At 38.2% G+C, this 23,224-nt stretch overlaps 1 long non-coding RNA gene across 1 annotated transcript in view; it reads right to left on the reverse strand.

Annotated features, from left to right (window-relative positions):
- The window catches only part of LOC107498610, a 140,189-nt gene that overhangs the window by 43,808 nt on the left and 73,157 nt on the right, over positions 1-23,224 (reverse strand). The window contains exons 2-3 of the long non-coding RNA XR_004952550.1: positions 11,261-11,340; positions 7,879-7,941 (exon numbers count right to left, since the gene is read on the reverse strand). This is a non-coding gene — a long non-coding RNA (uncharacterized LOC107498610). The remainder of the gene's footprint in view (positions 1-7,878; positions 7,942-11,260; positions 11,341-23,224) is intronic.

The raw sequence follows: 23,224 nt of genomic DNA on the forward strand, positions 1-23,224 counted from the left end.
AGGTTGAATAATGGCCCTGCAAAAAAATCAGTTCCTATTCTCTAGAACCTGTAAATGTTACCTTATAGGACAAAGACTTGCAGACATGATTATGTTAAGGATTTTAAGATGGAGAGATTATCCTGGATTATATTTGTGAGCCCTAAATGCAATCACATGTATCCTTATAAGAGGGAGGCAGAGGGATATATAGGAGAAAAAGCAATGTAACCATGATAGAAGAGATTAGAATGATGTGGTCACAAGCCAAAGAATGTTGGCAGCCACCAGAAGATGGAAGAGGCAAATAAAAATTTTTCCTTTAGACTCTCCAGATAGGGGATGGCCATGCTGACACTTTAATTTGGTCTAGTGATACTGATTTTAGACTTTTGGTCTCCAGAACTTATGAAAGAATACATTTCTGTTGTCTTAAGCCACCAAATTTATGATTTGGAGACTTAAAACAAAATGAAAGAACCGTGTGATCCAAAAGCTCCAAAAGAATCAAAATAATCACCATAACTACTCAAATAGCTAAGCATGGTTGCCAGATACACATCAACTTAAAAATGTTAAACTTACAAAATCATAAAAGGCATGTTATAAAATATAAAAGATAAAGCACCACTTATAGTTCAAAACCATAAAGATCTAGAAATTAATTTAGGCAAGATTATGCAAGATTGCATGAAGAAAAATAAAAATTCAATGAAGGATATAAAGATGACCTGAATAAGTATAGAGATCATTTATATTCTTGAATGGGGTGACTTAATACTATAAAAATAATAATTATCCCCAATTTGATCTATAAATTCAATGCAATGCCAAACAAAATGACAGTTGCAATTTTTGAAGAATTGATAAGTTGAGTCTAAAAGTTTAATAGAAGAACAAATTTTCATACATAGCTAAGCAACAAAAAAAGAAATTCTAAGAGGAAAACTCATCATCACAGACCATCGCATGTTCAATGAAGCTGTTATTAAAAAATAAAAGTGTAATTTGCACTGTAAGAATAAACATATAGACAAAAGTAAGAAAATAGAATGCTCAGAATTAGACCCAAACTCACTCAGAATGAAATTCAAAACCTGACTTAATTTCTAATTCAGGTGGCACCACAAATCAATGAGAAAAGAATTAATTATTTGAAGTCAGAATTAGGAAAATTGATTCACTACATAAAGAAAAAAAAAGTAACTCTTGGACCAAAAGTGGTCACAAGTATATTAAAGATCACAACATAGAAAACAAAATTATAAAGCTAATAGGAGAAAATAGAGGAGAATATCTTTGTAACTTACAAGTGAGAAAAAACTTTTTAAATAAAACCCCAAAGACACAAACCTTACAAATTCATACAAAAATGAATGAATTTGATTAGAACAGAATTAAGGATCTCTATTCAACAAACAAAATGATGGATAGAGTTAAGACAGAAGAATGGGAGGAGATATTTGCAAAATGTAAAACTAATAAGGGACCAATGTCCAAAGTATATATACAGAAATTTTGCAAAGCAAAATTGTTTCTATTTGTAGAAACTTTGGAAGAAAACAGACAAAGAATATAACAAAGGAATTTACGGGAAAAGAAACCAAAAGTCTAAACAGCATATGAAGAGGTATTCTAACTAATCAGTATTCAGAGAAATGCAAATCAAACCAAAAGGAGGTCAGTTTTTTTTTCAATTTGATCTATAAATTTAATGCAATCTCAGTCAAAATCCCAGAAAGTTATTTTTTTTTAGGATATTGACAAACTAACTCAAAGTTTATAGGGAGAAGCAAAAGACCAAGAATAGGCAACTCTATATTGAAAAAGAAGAACAAAGTCAGGAAACTCCCCCAAATTAAGACTTATTCTAAATCTACAGCAATTGAGACAGCATAGTATTGATGAAATAATAGACATAATACATCAATGAAGCAGAATAGAGCACTCAGAAATAGCCACATACAAACGTAGTCACTAATCTTTGGCAAAAGATCGAACGAGAAAAGGTAGTCATTGCAACAAACAGTGCTAGAACAACTAGACAGCACATACCAACAAATGAATCTAGACACAGACCATATACACTTCACAAAAATTAACTCAAAATAGATCATAGACCTCAATGTAAAATACAAAACTATAAAACTCTTAGAACATAGCATAGGAAAAAATCTAAATGACCTTGGGTATGACAATGACTTTTTAGATACGATACCAAGGGCATGGTCCATGAAAGAAATAACTTGTAAGCTGGACTTTGTTAAAATTAAAAACTTCTGCTTTTCAAAGGACAGTGTCAAGAAAATGAGAAGACAAGCCAAAGACTAGGAGAAAGTATTTGCAAAAGACACATCTAATAAAGAACTATTATTCAAAATATACAAAGAACCCTTAAAACTCAACAATAAGAAAACTAAAAACCAGATTAAAAAATGGACAAAAGACCTGAACAGAAACCTCACCAAAGAAGATATACATATGGCAAATAAGCATATGAAAAGAAGCTCCACCTCATGTGTCATTAAGGAAATGCAAATAAAAACAATAATGAAATACCACTATACACTTAATAGAATGGCCAAAATCCAGAACACTGACAACAACAAATGCTGGTGAGGATGCGGAGCAACAGGAACTCTTGTTCACTGCTGTTGGGAATGCAAAGTTGTACAGCCACTTTGGAAACAGTTTGGTAGCTTCTTACAAAACGAAACATACTCATACCATATGACCCAACAATGGCACTTCTTGGAATTTACGAAAATTAAATGAAAATTCACACCAAAACCTGTTCACAGATGTTCATAGTAGCTTTATGCATGATTGCCATAACTTGGAAGTAACTAAGACATCCTTCAGTAAGTGAATGAATAAACTGTGGCACATTCAGACAATGGACTATTACTTAGTGCTAAAAAGAAGTGAATAACTAAAAAATGGCATAGAGGAATCTTAAATGCATCTTACTAAGTAAAAGGAACCATTCTAGGATACATACTCTATGATTCCACCTAAATGACATTCCTGAAAAGGTAAAGCTATAGAGACAATAGAAAGATCAGTGGTTGCCAGAGGTTAGGGAAGGAGGAGGGATGAATCAGTGGAGCACAGAGGATTTTTAGGGAATTGAAACGATTCTATATGATACTATAATGGCAGACACATGTCATTACACATTTGTCAAAACCTACAGCATGTCTAACACCAATCCCTAATGTAAATTTGGACTTAGGTGATTATTATGTGTCAATGTTGGTTCATCAGTTATAACTCTGGTGAAGGAGGTTGATATGGAGGAGGCTGGTGGGGGGCAGGGTATACATGAGAACTCTCTTTATTTTCCTCGTAATGCTCTCATGAACCTAAAGCTGCTTTAAAAAATAAAGTCTGTTTAAAACAAGAAAAAGAAAATGGCCATCACTTCACTCTTGTAACATGGGCAGATACGGGAAAGCTGGGTATTGCCAAGTTTGGTAGAGAGGTAGAGATACCGTGCTCTGCTGGTAGGCATGTAGACTGGTGCACATTCTACAGCACAAACTGGCAAATCTATAGCACCATTTGGTCAGATTAAGTGGGCGCATATCTTGAATCCATTCCTGAGTATGGAAACTATCACAAAGGTAGTTTCTCATATATCTACAAGGGACATAGAGAAGAATATATACATTTCGATGTTGTTTGTAGAAAGAGAATTGAGGGCTATCTGGGTGCTCATTACCTGGCACAGGGAAGGGAAGGTGGATAGTTTAAGTATGGTGGCTGCAGCAGGTAGAAGGCCACAGGCCTGATATACAACACATGTAATATTAAAAACACGGTGAAAAAATAAAAATAGAATGAGATTGAGAACATACTGTAACTAGAAGTGAATTTATATGTATATACCCCCAAAAGTACACAGACAAATAAAAGAACCCTCATTAAATATATTGGAATAGTTCCCTACATGGGAAGAAGGGAATAGGGGTGAAGATCTGGATAAAAATTTATAAAAAGTAAAAAAAAAAAAAAAAAAAAAAAAAAGCTAGATTGAATGACGTCTATGTATAGAGCTATAGTAATATGCCATGAACAGAGGAGAGTAGTTGATTAATTTAAATCTCTGCACCTAAGATCAAACTAAAGAAAGATGATAGATAAGTAGATGGATGATAGACAGAATGACAGACAGACAGATATAGATGATAGATAAATAAAAGATACCATTCTGTCTCCCATTAGGGACACTGAAATACTACCACTACCACCACCACTCCGAGGGATTCCATTATTAACCCATTTTATCTTGGTCTTACACGTAACTTTGAAGCTTTTTATATGAAAACTATTAAGAAGGCCTTTTATTTCAGGATATAAATACCACTCATCCAATCTTTTACCCTGGTCTCATTAAGTCCTCTCCTACTTTTCATACCTTGTGTTGCCATTTCTGATGTCTCCCCTGATCATTACACCCTGATATGAACTATCCAAATGGAAGAATTTAGGAAGGGTCTCCTTACATAGGGAGAGAAAGAGCATCGTAGAGGGTAAAAACAGCATGTGCAAAGGTATGGTGTCAGATAGGACATTTGGAGAACTGTGTTTAGACCATTTCGATCCCTGGTGAGAAATGTGAGCTCTAGGAGATGAATCTACAGAGGGTGGCAGGGTCAGATCAATTCTCAGATGATTGTAGGTGAGGCTAAGGAATTTGAATTTGAACCTGAGGCAAACATGGTCATTGGAGAATGTTAAGCAAGGAAGGGTGTGACTTGATTGGATTTGTGTTTAGAACAATCACTCTAAAAGCAATATGGGGGGGAAAAGGTGGGGACAAGAAGGAGGAGTCTCCTTAGAAGGATGTTCCAGTAGTCTGTGCTGGAATGTTTATGAATTTAACAAAAGACCATAGTAGCCTGACTCTCATAGTGAATTAGGCAACCAAATGTAAAGTCAGAGGACTAGATAAAATGGTTTCCACAGGTCCCTGCTAGCTCTATGACTTTCAAATCCCGCTTATTTCATATTCAATCAAAGAAGGAAGTGATGAGGCATAAGCAAAGAAATGTGCAAATTTTTTTATCAATATGCAGAACTCACATTCAGCAGATAGGAGGTATTAAAGGCTATACACGATACTGATTGCCTAGACAATTCCCTGTGATAAAGCATACTTTATAATTAATGATAAATTTTTTTGATTCAGGTGAGATCTGGTGTTCTCGAAAGTTTTAGTGTTTGAAATTTTATGGAAAAACTGTTCAATTTAATGCTGAATATTCTAAACAGTAGCAGAAATATTTTAACATCGCCAGAGTCACTCCTGCATCCCCCATCCTAAATAAGATTGGATTTGATAGAAAAATCTAGGGCATTGCCATGACAATTACCAGGCTTAGTCTTAGTTCCACTCAGGTTTTATATAACTTCAATCAAACAAAAAGCAGAGGGCTATAAGGGTCAGAGATGAGTGCTCACCTCTGCCTCTCGTTATCAGAGTGTTCGAACTCCAGCAGTAACACAACACATTAAGCCACTTGTTCTCAATCTTGGCCGCATGTTAGAATCATCTGAGGATCTTTTACAAATTTCTGATGTCTAGGCCTTCTCCCTAGAGTTTCTGATTTAATTGGTCTGGAATGAGAAGGCTTTGAAATTTTTCCAGGTCATATTAATGTGTAGCCAGGGTTTAAATCCACAGCACTAGGTAATTACCATGGCAATTCTCTGATGCCACACAGGGATGGCTACAAGTTGGGGATATTCTCCAAGTGGTTGGCAGTCTGAATTCTTGTGTGTTTGGAGTATTTCATGGTTTGGCAAAAATAATAGAACAACCACATTAAAAATAAAACAGTTCTATTATTGATGTCCTATCTAAAGTTTCCCAGTGTTTTCATAAAACCTGTTTCATGGTTTTATAGAATTGTTTTTTTAATGGAGCAAGGGGAAGTAGAGGAAAAGGCAAGAGAGGGAGGAAATGCAGAGATCTCACCTAGAGTTCGCACACTGGAGTTTGAGAACCTCTGGCTTTAAGAAGGAGCTTGGCTCAGTGCAAAAAACCAGCAGTTGTGCAGGACACCACCTGCTTCCAAACATGCTCTCAGGGTTTTTTGAGTTCTATCATAATTTTTTTTTTTTTTTAAGAATCATGGTTCATAATATTACCAAGTGACCTATCTGGCTGTCTCTCTCTCTCTCTCTCTCTCTCTCTCTCTCTCTCTCTCTATTTTTTTTTTGCATCTTTAAAATAACACAATTTAGTCTTAGGAATCTCTAGCACCTTGTTGTTTCCATACTGGAAAACTGTTAGATCTTAGTCATCAGCCTGCTGTACTGTTCCTTTTTCAGACACATACACCATCCACAATTTTCTGATATACTTGCTTTTGACTGGTGTGGCTGAATCAAAGCAGCTGAATCAAAGCAACTAAATTTGATACAAATTTAATGTTATTTCCTTCAAAACTTAACTTCTCTCTGGGCTCAAAATACTGAACAAGCAATGTTTGGCCTCATTCAAACCCTATGAATGCAATTTTTACACAAGAAATTCTGGATTTCAACAATAGACCCATTCTACTGGACAATGATGCTAATCAGAGGTGAGACTACATGGATCTCACCTTGTAACAGAAGCCCAGTATCTCACCCTTGATCATGTTCTGTACATGACCACAGACAGTCCAAACTGCAGACAGTTCCTTTTTATTTCCCTACTGCTATAGAGTGAATGTTTGTGTTGCCCCTAAATGTGTTGAAACCTAATCCCCAATGCGGTGGTGTTGGAAGTGGGCTGCCTCACACTTTGAACATGCTCTTCCCTCATAAATGGGAGCCTCCTCGCCCCTCCTGCCATGTGAGGACACAACAAGAAGACAGTCATCTACGAAGCAGGAGACAGATTCTCACCAGATGCTGAATCTGCCAGTACCTTGATCTTGGATATTCCAGCCTCCAGATATGTGAGAAATAAGTTTCTGTTGTTTATAAGCCATCCAATATATAGTTATAGTAGCCAGAAATGACTAAAACACCCTAATTTGTCAACCCAGAGCCTCCAGTTTTTCTTTCCAAGGAGACTGACTTGTATACTGATGTGATTAAAGGCCCTCCACGGGTTTCCTGTGGGACGCTTCTCAATAACTGTGAGTCCCTTCAGAGTGATGTCGACATTTTCTGAAATATCAACAGTCTGATTGCTTATGATGGTCTTCATCCTCACAGCAGATGTGGCAAAGAGCTTGAGGCCTCCTGATATGGATATCGGTAGAGGTCGTATATAGGGTAGCCTTTCTTTTTTGTCATTGTAAAAAATTATTATATAAAATATAATTGTATTAAAATGTAATTATGTATTAGTTTCCTAGGACTGCTATAACAATATACCATAAATTGGGTGGCTTAAAATAACAGAAATTTATTGTCTCACAGTTCTAGTGGTCAGAAGTCTGAAATCAAGGTGTCGGCAGGGGCATGCTCCCTCTGAAATCCATAAAGAAATTTTTCTTTACCTCTCCCTTGTTTCTGGTGGTTTGCTAGCAATCTTTGGTGTTCCTTGGCTTACATCTACATAACTCTAATGTCTGCCTTCATTGTCACATGGCATTCTCATCTTGTGTCAGTGTCACTATCTTCACATGGCTGCCTTCTTGTAAGGACACCAACTATATTGGGTTAGGGGCCCATCCTATTTCAATATGACTTCATCTTAACTAATTGCATGGTGATGGCCCTATTTTTAAATAAGTTCACATTCTAAGGTAGTAGGGGTTAGAATTTCAACATAACTTTTTGAAGGACACAGTTCGGCCCATAACAATATACAACTAGATTATTAAGGGCTTTGTAAATGTACAAAATCTAAATTTCTAAAGAAACTGATTCATTAATTTCTGCATGCCAAGATACCTTTTGATGAAGCCATTTCATTTCTGGTGCTCTTCACAAAAGGTCCAAAAATGAGGTGAATCTCTGCAATAAAAAGATAAATCCTTGACTAAAAGAATATGCCCTTAGGTCTATTCCTCTATAATTTATCTTCTTTTCAATTAAAGCAAAAGAGAAAATGAAAAGAAACATCTCTCCTTGTTATTTGTTACCAAACTTTAGTTGGGAGTTTATCTTAAAACCTTGAGTCATGTTGGAAAGGAGAATGTTTTTAGGGAATATGAAAAGGTACCATCTTTGTTAGTGTGAAACATGAGAATCTAAAAAGACAGGAAAAAAGCCACTCTAATTTTTGAAGGCTATTTTTATGTGTTTGCTGTGCTTATGATAACTTGCATCAGAAAGACTTTGATGATAAAAAAAAAAGTTATTTCTCAAGGTTTTTATTAGTAAAATGACCTACATTTTTTTCTATGCCATTGAATGAAATTCTATCCTTCAATCTACTGAACCAAAGAATATTTCTACTAGGGATCTAATGTCATGAAACCAAAGAGAAAGTTTAGACTTTTTTCTCCTTTCATATAAACTTACACTAAAAATACTAAAAATGCTCAAAAGATTCAAGGTATAAATAAGTAGATTGGTAAATATCAAAATCTCAAATACTATTTTACTTTCCCACTGTGTCTGTAACAGAAGAAAGTATTGTCCAGACGAGCTGAGCAGACAGAGTATGAGAGTCTTTACTTTGAAGATCACTAAGGCTTTTCCTGAGTAATGGGATAGAATGTCCTCAACCACACTGCCCCAGCCCTAGGTGAGCATGGTTATGTTGGTGCCTTGTAGTGACAGGCTGTAAGTGACAGAAACCCAACTCAAACTGCTGTAAGAAAAGAAAAGAAAAAAACAGGCTTGTAACTAATTAAACATGCCTGGACAAAGTGGCTCAACAATGTCCCCAGGATTCGGCTCTCTAACACCTTCTTTTCCTTCTGCTTTCTTTTCAGGCTTACACCTTCCAGTTTCAAGTTCAACAAAAAAGAAACACATTTCTGTAGCTCCAAGATGGATCCCTGCAACTGGAATATGTGTCCCTCTTGAACTGTGGTCAAGGGGATGAAAACCCTATTGGACAGCCTGAAATCAGTGCCCACTCCAGAAATAAGGAGGTTGGATCAGCATTACCTGAACTTCATAGACTGTGCTGGGGGGAGACTATGCTCTATACAAAATCAGAAGCTGTTACTAGGGGTGTGGAGACTGAGTTGGCAAAAACAAGCCACGCCCATTTCGAATAAAGACAAAGAATCCAGCATAGGAAGAGACATAACTTGGGGAAATGAGCTGAATCTTAAGTCTCCTCTTTCCATAGCTGAGATAATTACATATGATTAATTTTTACTTTTCCTGTGGTCCATCAGAAGTAGTGTATCAAATGATAACTACTCTAAAGATGCAATGCAGATGAACCTCAAAAACATTTATATTAAATAAAAGAAGCCAGACACAAATGGTCACATATCATATGATTTCATTTATATAAATATCCAGAAAAATGTACATCCATAGAGACAGAAAGTAGAATGCTGTTTTTTGGGGATGCACATTCTTCTGGATATTTATTTATATGAATGAAATCATACAATATATGACCATTTGATCTGGCTTCTTTTATTTAGTATAATGTTTTTGATGTTCATCCGCATTGTATCTTTAGAGTAGTTATTTTCAGCTGACCCAAACCCATTGTATTTGGATATCTAGTTCACTACCACTGCAGAGAACACAGCTCTAGCATCAGTTTTGGCCAACAAACATTTCACTTGGTCGCTGGCTACTTACAATTTATACCTTGGACAGCCTGTGTCTTTGCTTAGGCATCTAAATGGCAGGAATCTGACCGCACCAGAGAGCTCTGTGTTTTACATGTCATTTTTTATCCCATTATTTTATCCTGTGTACACAATATGATGCTCTGTTTATAGAAGGTGCCTCAAGAAATTCTTGCTTAAGAGGCTAGATGAATGAAAATCATACACTATTAAGGCTAAAAGGATCTTGAAAATTCAGCCTTTTTTGAAGCCTCCAGGCAGGGCAAACTCAAGCCAACTCAAGTAAATGAGAATTTACTCAATTTTTTTAAACCTCCAGCAAAAATTTCTAAATCCATTTTCATAAAATAGAATTAACATGGCATTCAACAACTCTATCTCAAACTTTCTCACCACATGTGATGTGACTGTGACAGAGAGAAAACACACTGAACTGGAGACTAAGCAGTCCGGAGCGGGGCCTGGCTCTGTGGCTCACATGACCGTGACCTCAGCAGTGTCGTTCACCCTCTAGGGATTTTATGTGCTTCATCCACAAAATTATGGGGATTGACAAGAGAATCACTAAGCCCACTTCAATTCTAAAATTCTATTAATCCTTATCATTTATGTGCCAGGATAATAATAGTGAGGCTCTTTTAATATGACAACTTAACTGTGTGATATGTCTTCCCTTGCTTTACTGATTTAAAGGGATAGAATACAAATGTTTTCTCTTACTCTCCTGGGAGGACGTGAAGATTAACATCCCCTCCTGTCACCTCAGGAAAGGAGAATTCTAATTTTAGCTGTTAACAATTCTAGGGTGTACTTTTGAGGGGCCATTAAAATCTATACTGAAAGAACAACAGGAAAAAATGTTCAGAAGAGAAGGAGTCCCTCTGACAAAAACTCAGAAAAAGCAGTGAGATTTCCTCCAGACCAGAAAGAAATCACAGATCTTGGACAAAAGTGTGGAGGGAGTACGGTGAAGAAGCCCGTGAACCTATCCTGAGAAAGTTGCCCCAAAACTGAAAGATAACTGCACATTCACAGTAGCTCACGGGAGCCAAGTCATTACCACCAACTGCCTAACTGTCAATTAGGTATGAACTTCCTTAACCTGTGCCCAGAGCCCTGCCCCATGGTGGTTGGCTTAGAGGAGTCCACTTTTCGGCACCTGGCATCTGGTGACTGAGTGCCCATCAGTACAACAGGCATCATTCAATCTGGGCCTGAATACCGCATGTGGACATTCCCTATACAATGCACCAGGACACAAGAGGCTGGGACATGTAGTGGGAAGGAGGTAAAGAAACTGAGACCTCTTGAGCCAAAGAACTAAGGAGGTCTGTGAAACCCCAAGAGGGGCAGAGCCAGGTTTCGTGAGGCCCCAAATATATACAATTTGGGGGCCCTCTTTAAGAAAATGAACACAATAGTACACACGTAAAATAAGAATGTGAATATATATTTAAAAGGAGATAAGAAGTCATAACATATTGTAAGTTTTTTTAAACTGACAAAGATCACAAACACCACAAAATCCAGAAAAATAAAATGTTTTATTCATTAACTGCTAGACTCACCTCTGTTGTACTTGTTTTCTACATTTATCGGTTGCATAGTATTTGATCACCTCTTCATAGGAATGATTTTATAACATTTCCTATTGGAAAAATAGAAAGATCGATCAGTCTTTCCTCTAATATAGTTGATCAAAAATATTTTTTTGATAGCTGGGATGCATAAAATGTGACTTTACACATAGAAATCAATGTTTTGTAGTAGTGCTGTAGGTACTATAAGTACAGAAATTCTGTTAGATTCTATGTTGTACAAATCCTATCAAAAAGAAAAAAGACCATATATATGGTGGTTTTGACTGCATATACTGCATTATTAAAAAAATATTCTTATTCATGAGAACTTTCATTTTAACTAGACATCAATGAGAACCTAATTCTTCACTTAAAATTTTACACATCAGATATAACCAGTTATTAAAGGGATATTTGTAAACCCATGTTTGCAGCAGCATTATTCACTAGGTCAAATGGTAGAAGCCACCTAAGTGTCCAGCGAAAGATGAACAGATACACAAAATGTGGTATATCCACATAAAGGATTATTATTCATCATTAAAAAGGAAGAAGATGCTGACACATGCTACAGCTAGAATTCATCTTGAAGACATCTCAGTGAAATAACCTAGTCACAAAAAAGGACAATTATTGTATTATTCCACCTATATAAAGTATCTGCGTCCCACTAAATGCAAATTAAGGCATCCTTAGCTCAACTTCTTCTTATTTGGACCCCAGAGATGCCTCAGATGTCCCACCCCCATTCAACACGAGAGGAAGTGTGACACAAGGAAGTCAAACTGGAAAGAAACAGTGATCCGAACTGATTATGGTTAAAATTTTTAACTTTGAAAATTTTAGAAAAGAAAACATGTGAACAAACATATGGCTAGTGTACATCCTGAGATCTTGGAAGGGGACCATGCAAAATGAAGGGCCTTGAAGGGCAAGCTTCATTGGCTTCTTGGTTAATCCAGCTCTGAGCTCCCATTTCATTTAATATCCTTTCTATATCAGTATCATTCCTACTCGTTTGGTTGTCACATGATATGGGAACTGCCAGGTCAAAATTCTTTGTGTAATAATCCTTTTGGATAGACATTCTTTGTCACTGTTTATATTCTCTCCAAATACGTCTAGTCTCTTTAACTTGTCTTTCCAGCTACTGTTTTTCACATATTTTATCATGCTTGCGTCTGCTTGTTCTACCACAGATTGTGAGCTGCTTAAAACCAAGAAATATTTCCATCATGAAAGTCAGTAAAATACTATAGGTAATCACATGTATAATCAATGTATTTGGATAAGGTAATGCATTTGTGTATGTGTGGAGGGGGTCTCCTCTGAAAATTTACCAAGTTGTTCATATCCATCTTCAGTTGTGGGGTCCAGAAGTTGACATAGAACTCTGCCCAGGGTTTTTAAATTTTGTTTTATTTTATTTTAGCACGTGTGTGTGTTTATTATAAAGCATATCTACATCTATATCAGTTAGGAATTTAGTTCAACTGTGAATAGCAGAGACCTGAAAAAAAGTGATTTAACTATGATTTCTTTCTTGCATAATAAGAAATCCAAAACTGAGCAGTCCATGGCTGGTGTGTAGGAACTCTCTATTGTCACCAGGTTCCTTTCAGCTCTCTGTTCTGGCAGTACTGTCTCTTATCCTCATGTTAACAAGATGGTTGCCAGAATACCAGCCCTTTGTTGGTGATCATATCTGCATTCCTAGCAGAAAGAAGGTTAAAGGAAGTGGGAAGGCTAAAAACATGCTCTTAAGAGGCCTGTACCTCTTTTAAGAAATGTTCTTAGAAGTTCTGCTCAAAACAAAACAAAACAAACAAAAAAAAAACTGCCTAAACCTTATTGGCTGCCCCTAGATGCAAGAAGTGAGGTGGGGAGAAATTTAGAAACATGGTCTTTTATGGATACATGTCTACCCAAAATGAAAACTGGGGCTCTGGTACCACAGAGAAGAGTGGATATTGGGTACATTACCGTCAATTCTGCCATAATGCCTCACACAAAGTGTGAATAGAATCCTAGGCTTCCCTTTGTCTCGCCTCTCTCTCTCTCTCTCTCACTCCTACTTCACAGGGAAGACCAGAAATTCATTCACTTTTAGGGATAAAGACGAGAATTTTCAAATACTACCTTTCCCAGAAATTTGTGTTTTAACCAGAAATAAAGCCTTGACTTAGAGAAATAAAGTCATTTTCATAAATACCCAGGTATCAATAAGTAAGATATGGATCATTGGGTTTGAAAAAGAATGATTACATTTGGATTCTCTTGTATCTGAAAATTGGATCACACAAGATAATGTTCCTGCTTGCTTTCTTCATCTTCTTTTTTTTAATGTTCCTGTTTTAATTTCAGTGCATCTCTGAGCACTAATGGTAAATGTATTACCCACCATGAATTCTAATTATTTTTTATTTTTTTATTTGCCCATAGCTCATCATTTCCCTGATTATAACTACATAGTTTTTTTTTTTTCCTCTGTGAAATGGGTGGACATCTTTTTAACACGAATACTAATTGGGTTTTGGTACTGTGTTTTTTTATTGGATGTTAATCGTTCACATAGTAGTCAAGGAGGCATGGCAGAAAAGTGCTTTTCATTTTGTGTTGTGGTTACTCATAACGGGTCTGCTTCAGCATATAGTTTGCAGCAGTGAGAGATGGTAGGAGACATTGTATTCCACCAAGTCTGTCAGGTGGGCACTAAGCAGAAAATGAGGTTTAGTTTCCTATGCTGCAATAAAACATATGCTTATAAAGGAACACAATTGCCTCTGTACTACTATTGCTTTATTTTGAGTACTATGAGGTCTTCAGGCAAATATTTCTGCAAACAGCTTTGTGAAAGGATGGAAATAACTTGCATTTGTAGAGTATGTTCTGGTTTATAAAGCATTTTCAGGTTTATTGTCAGTGCCCAACTTTTCTCTGCTCTCAGCTGCTAGCAAATGGGATCTGTTTCACAGCTTTGAGCTGGCCTCTGGGACATAGCTTTTGATCTCCTTTGCCTCTAGAATGGATACTAGCAGTTTTAATAATGGCCTAAAATCACAGGTTTCCAGGAACAAGAGCAAACTCACCATTACCTGATCTTTTTCTTCCCCCCAAAGAATGCTATTCCCTTCAAAGAAAATAGCTCTCTGCCAGGCAAGTCAGTGAGGGCAAGAGGATTACAGAAAGGAGAGGGATGTTACAGGGTAAGGATAATTCCTTTCCACCTCCTTTTACTCTTTCCCCTGTTCTCACTCCATGGTAACCTGACCACTGTAGGCCAACAAATGCACTTATGTTTCTTTGGGCCATCAATAAATAAATCACCGAACCTCAGAGTTGACAAAAAAACAAAAGATGTCAAGACCGATCAGTCAGATCTGTACTTGTCACCTTTCAATTTCATCTTCCAGGCGCAATAGGATCAAGAGTTGGAGTCCTCAGGGAAAACAGGCCGACATGGTCACAGATAACAGGACCTTGCCCCATCCCGCGTGCTATCTCGTCTTCTGAATATTCAACCTTTCTTACTATTAAAAGCTCAAGCATCTCCCATGTTAAACAGAAAAACACTCAAGTATCTCTCATCTCTGGAGCTCACGCTTAATACCTTTTAACTCCTTCTCTTCGAAAAATGTCCTTACAGTGTCCCGCGCTCATCACTCCTTCCTCACTTTTCATCCAATCCTCGGCCTATTGAAATCTGGCTTACTCCCATCACTGTTCTCATCCTCATCTCCGATTACTTTCTACTGACAAACCTAATACACATTTTCAGTCTTTTTATTGCAAGACTACAGCGTTTGGCATGTTGACCTTTTTATTCTTTTGGCTGCTGGGACACTGGCCTCTCCTGACCTCCCTATGGTTTGCTCCAACACTTTCCTGAGCTCCCTTCCCAGGTTCCTATCCCTGTTTCTTGCATTTCTTTCTCTCCACACCTCCCTGGGTTAGTTAAGTCATTCCTTTGCTTCCAATTACTACCTATACACTGATGCTTCTTTAATCTGCACCTAGTGCCCATTTTTCTCCCCCAGTCTCAGACTCAGGTATCGTTTTTCTACAAGAATGCCTCCATTGACTTATCTTAAAACTAAACATCTTGTCTCCCTTTAAATCACCTTCCTTCTCTACTCTGTTTTTCATTTGATGGTCCTATCATCCACTCATTCCCCCAAGTTAGAGAGCGCGGAGGCTCCTCTTGACTATCAGCCCAACATCTAATCTTTTACATATTCCTTGATTCATCTCTTCTTTCTGTTCCTGCTATTATGACTTTAGTTCTTAACTCATCACCTCCTTTCTGAATAACTGCCACATCTCCTAACTGATAACCACATTTGTACATTTTCCTACCAGAGTGGTTTGCCTGAGATGATAATCTAAGCAACAGGATAAAATCCAAGGTTTTTACTGCGCCATGCATGGGGCTCTAGCCTCAATGTCCTCCTCCAATATCACCGTTTCATTCTACCTGTTACACCTTTCACACTTCAGCAAAATAGTACCATTGGAAGTGCCCAGGACTCACTATTGCAGTCTCTGCCTATATGCTGGACCCTCTGCTTGGAATGTTCTGCCTGCCTCTTTCTCCTTCCCCCTCTTCTAATCCTTGGCCCTTAAACTGATTAGTGGTAACCTCCTCCAGGAAGCCATCCAGGTGTGGGTTAGCTGCCTTTCCTCGATGCCTTCATAATACTCCCTGCGTATTTCTACTCCAGAATTTGACCCCTTTTAAAAATTACTTATCCACATAGGTGAATTTACTGTGGAGTTAATGAAACTTCAGGGCCCTTGCTCACATAAACCCTTTCCAAGGCTCTTTCCTAAATGTGTATTTGAAATTTTGCACTCTTCTTCTTGATGAGGGTCCCCACATTTGTATAAGCTTCAGGTTCCACAGAATCTGAATCTGTCCCTTTTGGGGTCTATTTATCCTCTGGTTGGTGTGGGCAGGATCTATGTCTTACTTAGCTTTTATCAGCAACACACATTAGGCACTTAATAGCTGGTTGTTGAAAGATGAATAACCCAGAAATCTAAGACAAGATTGGGAAGGGAGGAAAGAGACAAGCAACAGGTGCAGGCTGAGGCAAGTTGTGGAAGCAGAAGTCCAGAATGAGAAGCACTCTGGTTCCCTGAGAACTGCCAGGAGAGGGACATTAGCCAGGACACTAGAGTCGGAACCAGGCCTTGAATCAGACCTCACACAGAGAGCAAAGGTCAGAAGCCAGGCAGACAAACACAGGCCTGGAATGTGCAAACGCCGGTGGGCAGAGCACAGCAGAAGGTCGAAGCCTCGGCCAGTGGCCAGGAAACAGAGGAGTGAGACACGGTAGCAGGAAGACAGAAACCAAACAGTAACAGTGGGCAAGCACTTTCTACACAGTTCTTCTGGGGTTTTGCAGCTACAGAATATATCCCAGACGGGTGGCCCAGGGCAGGGGGTCGGAATTTAGAACACCCGGCCAAGTGATGGAGCATGAAGAGGAAAGAAGAAGCCAGGAACTGTGGTGGACAGATTCAGGTTGCCAATGTTTTTCCCAGCGGGATTGCTATCCAGGAGATATCTATTTATTTACAACTCTGAGCATCTATTGAAAATGAAATGATGAAAACGCTGCTGAGTTCTCAAAGTTCTCTTTTAAAAAAAAAGAGGGGGAGGGATCAAAATCTGTATCTATCCCATTTTGAGGTATTCCCTTAACGATTTGCTTCCAGTGATGTGACAATAAGTGGTGATGTTGTAGTATGAAATCAGGAGAGCAGTTATGTAAAGGAGGCAAAAATTGCTTCATTAAAATGCATGGAGGGAGAAGCAATGGATTATAGTATAGATCATGCTAGAGATGAGCAGATTACTGAGCACCAGGCACACAAGGGAGACAGATTAATGAAAAATAAATAAAGGAGCTTCAGAAAAACAGCATGAAGCTCAACACTGGTCTGCTGCTTATCACAGAACATAAGCCCAAATGTGTGTGGAAAACCATTTTATTTCATTTGGAATGTTGATTTGAAAGTTAACGTTCTTTGCATCTTTCCCTATTCCTCCATTTTATTTTGGATAATTAAAGATCATTTTTAAAACTAGGAAACATCAACATGGGCAGTGGCTGCATCACAGCCGGTAGTAGAACATCTAATACAGGTTACTAACTCTGGAAACATGTCAAAAGTATGGTGCAGTTTTCTTAATAGTGTAGAAAACCACTGAACATTATAAATAAAAGAATTAATCCTTCGTATCATGACTTCATTGTGTGTTTTGCCTGGAAAACATCATGGATGTCACTTCGAAGGGGAAGTCACTTAAAGTATTGGGAGAAGAATGGAAATTGGAGCAACATAACCCAAAGTTCAAAAGGCAACTATAATATGTAATACTGTGTGAATAGGATATATCACCAAGTCTCTCTGAGTTTCAGTTTTTGACAGGAAAAATGATATATCCCTTAATTAACTCAGTTTTCAGTGCATCCCAAATGATATATTATTTTTAAAAAGTTGGTAAAGAGCTGAACAAACATAAATTGTCAGTTGCATAAACAAGTTCCATTAGATTTCACTCTAATCAATGAATAAGAAAGCATGCAGCAATCACCTGAAATTCACAGCTACCACTTATAATGTTGATACTTACTGTGAAAGACAAGTAGTGACTATTTTTAAAAATGGTATTCATTTCTGATATTTATTTAATCATTTTAAAATTAGGCTTACAATTTTTACAATGCCTAAGATTATACAAGTCACCTCTTTTGAATTTAATAAGCTACGTTTAAGTATTTATGATAATTATATATGGTTCTTAACATTTATATGCTTAATTAGAAGCTTAAATGTTTTTAGGCAAGTAAAAATAGCTGAACTATATGTAAGAACTCCAAGAAAATGTAGAAAAATGCTATCAACTATAAGATGAAAATAAAACTTTTTGACAACTAATAATGACATTGGCAAAAAACAATGAAAGCAAAAATGAAACTCTATGACAACTTCCCAGGGCTCTGATTCCTTTCCCTAAGAGTATACTCTGCAGAAGGAGGTTAATAGACAAAAAATATAGCTGCTATCACCGCATTTGGTCTTGGGGCTACAATAAGTGCCCATCATGTCCCTTCTCGGCTCTTTATTCTAACTTTTCCTCACCCTCAGCTATCACCTCCTCAGGTCTTAGTAGCTTACCTGATAGTGTGACCCAAACTTTATTCCTGAGGGGTCTGAGCAGCCATGAATCATACTCTTTTAAGCCAGGTTTGCTACACGTGTCCATCCATAGTTATAATCAGGCAAAGAAGTACCAAGAGGTGACAAAGCAAATTGTATGAATTCCGCATGTATTCCTCCCTTCCTCCATGTGTAAAAGCAGTCCTACTTCCACCTGCTGGATTAGGGACAATTGTCCTTCCAAGACTATGGCTTCTTTCTTGCCTCCTGGCTTTTAAACATGGGGAGTTCAAAGTGCCAAGAACAACCACAGCTTGTAGCTCATTGGGGTCCTTACTATGTCCCTTGGCAATAGTGTGCCCCTTTGGGGGTTTAGGACGTTAACCCTCCAAAACAAAGTTGTGGGGATGGTAAGCAATGCTATCCTAGGTGAGTCATTGAGAGTAATGATAAGCGAAGTCACTCCTGCTTCCAACCCTTGGTCCCAGGATCCCTGTATTCTTCCTATTAAGGACATAGTGTCATATAAAGGTCTCTGATTTGGTGCATATAATGCATTCGAAATGGTGGTATATTTTCCTTGCAAAATATTTCCTCCAAGCTGGCACTCCAGGTAGGCCTTCCACTTTCAAACTCTATGAGGCCAATTCCTTCTGAATGATGAAGTCTGTGATATAATCAGTGAATCCCATGGTCCCACAGGCTATTCCTACAATTCCTTCATCATAAAGGTATTTCCTGGTCATATGCTATGTTGTGTGGGATTCCATGTCTGCATATCAAGCATTCCCGCAGCCCCCGAATAGTGCTAAGTAAGGTCCTAAAGAAAGGAAAGGCAATCCCATAACAAGGGCAAGTATAATAAGTATCTGTCCCTGACAAGATAATTCTGATAGCTCCAGCACAGATGGGGCCTAATATAGTGGACTTGCCTCCAACTGGCTGTTCTCCTTGAGGAATGTGGTGCCATGTCAGGTGTTCGATATTGACCTCTGTTCCTGGCAGTCTAGACAATTGGAAGAATAGTAGCTAGATAGCCCCTGATAACTGGGAGACCAGGTTCTAAGGCCTATGTACAGATTCCATCTCTACCACCATAGTCATTCCACTCATGCCTATTGAGCCACTTCCATAGTGGCCGATGATGACAACTGACCAGCTGACCAGACCATTAGCCACTTCTTCTTCCACACATAGTGGATAATGGGACACACCACTTGAAGTTTCACTTATTAAGAAGATTTTCTGAAGTTTCACTCATTGCTGTCTTTCAAAGTCACCCTTTAGTGTGACTGTAATACAGCCGCTATCCATTTTCTGTTTACACTGACATACTGAGCTGACCCCTCTGTAAATCAAGTTCAGGTTTTTTCCTCCTCTTTGAGATGGTCATATTGGGCTCTCCTATATGGCCATAAATATGAGCTGGAAGGGGGATGCTTGTACAGTCCTTATAGGTGACAGCATATCTAGGCCACCTGCTCATACAGCTTATTCATACCCTCTGGTTCTGCTTGGGCTCAATCCTAGGTGCACCTTTTACCTTTTCCATTGTAAGATGTACTGCTGCTGAGCCCTTACAATCTAAAATATGTCAGGAACTGTTCACTAAACAGTTGTATAATTCTCTACTGGGGTAGCATGACTTTGTTCCAGAATCCTAGGGCCTACATTGTGATTCTCCCTCTGAGTCTTGCCATAAACTGCACACTGAATCTTTTCACCATCAACACAGCTAACACCAGTAGCTAAATCATTTAACTCAAAGAGTAGAGCTCCTTGCTTCACAACCCGGACACAGTCCTTTCCTGCTCTAGTCTTGACTTGAAGCTAGCAGCTTCTCCGTAACTCAGTATATGAGCCAGAGCAGGATTCCTATGGAATGTACTTCCTCTAGAACCCAAACAGTTCTGCCAGGTGCTGTATTTCTTTCTTCATTGCAGGGGATACATGATGTAATAATTTGTCTTTTACTTTGGAGGGGACATCCTGTGATGCCTCTGACCATTGGACCTCTAAAAAACTTCACCCAAACTGTAGGTCTCTAAAATTCCATAGGGTTTATTTCTCAGCTTCCAGAGAGCATGTTTTTGCCAAGGTCTCAAGTACACTAGCAACCTCTTGCTTCTCCTGCCAAACCAACACAATGTCATCAATATGAAAGATCAATCTCATAACCTGCAGGATGCCCAGGCAGTCTGGATGTTTTCAGATTACATTATGACAGATAGCAAGAGATTTAATGTAGCCCTGGGACAGAACTGTAAGTGGATATTATTGTCCGTTCCACATGAATATGAATTATTCTTGATCCTCTTTTCTGGTTGAAATAGAAAAGAATTTTTTGCCAAATCAATGGTCATATGCCATGCACCTAAGGCCTCATTAATTTCCTCCAGCCATGAAAATGTGACCAGCACAGCCATGGCAATTAGGGCTACTATTGACTGAGTTTGTGCTAGCCTATAGCCTTTCTCCAGGATCCATCCAGTTTAGGCAAGACCTAGGCTCATGGATTAAATGGAGATATGATAGAGAACACCCTTGTAGCCTTTAAGTCTTTAATGACAGCACTAATCCTCACCCTTTCTCCAGGATGTGATATAAATTTTGATTTAAATTATTGGCCAGGGAGTCTCAGAGGCTTCCACTTAACCTTCCCCACCACGGTAAGTGCTTATTCAACAGCCATGCACCCACTGGGGGAGTTACATCCATTGCAAACTATATTAGTTCCAATAATATACCATCTTATATGTCCCAGAGCCTATGTTATGACTTGTACATACAAAAATTAACAGGGACCCTTCACTTGAGGAATTCACAGTCCAAATGGTAAGACAAATGTATAAACCCATAATTAAGGGTTGTTATAGAGTTATGAGCAAAGTACTCTGGGGACATACAATGGGCACATGAGTAAATACTTTTCTATGTGCTCTTTTTATTGAATGGCATATTGTCAGATCTTTGAAAAGAAAATCTCACTTCTTTTCTAATACCTATAGTAAACATAGTTTGTAGCATATGTCGAACATATATAGTAGGCATCATTATATACTTCTCTCTATTAGTCATTCCACCAATATTGTCAGGTTTAATCTTTGCCCATCATCTCTATCAGTAATATCCATAATGATCTAGATAAAGATCCAAGAGATATTGTATTTACTTCTTGGACAAAGGTAAAAGAATATTCAGTATAACTAAAATCTATGCAAGGTTGCATCAAAGTGTCCTGGAGGTCAAAATACAATGCCTCAGGAGAGTAGTCCTTGTTCTCTTCCAAATACTCATTCATTTCCTCATTTAAATAAGTACTGACATAGTGCTTTTACTGTGCTAGGCACTGAGGACACAGATTGAGTGAACAAAACTGATAAAAATCCTTATCCCCAAGGGGCTTCTATTCTGGTAGGGAGATAGGCAGTAAACAAGTAACACATTAAATGTATACATCAGAGAGCAATAAATATTTCAGAGAAAAATAAGACAGGGACAGGAGACAAAGTGCTGGGGGTAAGGAGGATTGGACTTTTAATTAGATAGGTCAGAGCAGGCCTCCCTGAGGAGATGACAGTCTTTGGGACAAAGACATGACCAAAAGAATGAGCTATGAAAATATCTCAGCAAGACTGTTCAGGCAAAAGAAAAAACATATTAAAAATCCCCAAAAGGGAGTATGCCTGGAGTACAGAAGAAGTAGAATGACAGAAAAGCACAATGAGAGCCATAATCCAGGCTGTTTTGAGTCCTGGAGGCCCTTGTAAGTAAGAACTTTGGCGTTTACACTGAGTGAGATGGAGGCCACTGAAGAATTTTGAGTAGTGACATAATCTTATGTACTCTTTAAAGGGTAGCTATTTCTTGCTGTGTAAGAAAAGATGGTAGAGGAGCTAAGGCAGACATAGAGTGATGATGGAAGAGGAGTCAAATAAACTCAATTCTGCATATATTGTGAAGGTGAAGCCGACGGTGTTTACTGAGGGACTGAACGAAAATGAGAAAAAAAGTCAGATATGACATTCGTGATTTTGGCCCGGCCATTAGAAGATTGGAGTTACCATTTACTGACCTGAAGAAGTCAATGGGAAGAGCAGATTTAGGAAGGTGGATTAGGAGTTGTGCTTAGGACATATTATTTGGTTTGCGTCTATTAGGATCCAAATGGAGATTATGGGGTTGTCAGTTGCTTATACTAGTTAGGAGTTCAGGAAGAGGGTGGGGCTAGAGATAGATATTTTGAAGTCATCAGCCAACAGATGGTTTTGAGTCATGGAAATGGGAGTGAGTATAGCTAGAGAAGGGGTCTAAAGCCTGAGCTGTGAGACTCACTAATGTTTCAAAGCTGCGAAGAGGATGAGTCATCAAAAGAGAATTAAGAGGATCAGCCAGTAAAGCAGGAGGAAAACAAGTGTTCTGAAAGACAAATGAGGAAAATAGTTCAAGGAGGCAGTAACGTCAATTGTGTCGTGTACTGCTGAGAAGCCAAGTAAGATACAGAGCAAAAATTGGTCAATGGATCTAACAACCTGGAGGTCATGGTGACCTTGATAAGATCAACATCAGTAGATTTGAAAGCAATTGAAAGTGGGGATGAGGAGTTGCTGACCTTTATATTATCTTTCCCTTGGTCCTCTGATTTTTTTTTTAAACATCAGCCTGTGCATTTAATAAGTGGAGAGGACACAAATGGGGAGGGAGGACCACGAAATTTAATTTGGCCCTATTAGGGCTCCAAAACTCTATCTTCGTTTAAAAAGTATTTATGGAAGATAGTAA

Source organism: Rousettus aegyptiacus, unplaced genomic scaffold, assembly GCF_014176215.1.
Source record: "Rousettus aegyptiacus isolate mRouAeg1 unplaced genomic scaffold, mRouAeg1.p scaffold_m13_p_8, whole genome shotgun sequence".
NCBI lineage: Eukaryota > Metazoa > Chordata > Mammalia > Chiroptera > Pteropodidae > Rousettus > Rousettus aegyptiacus.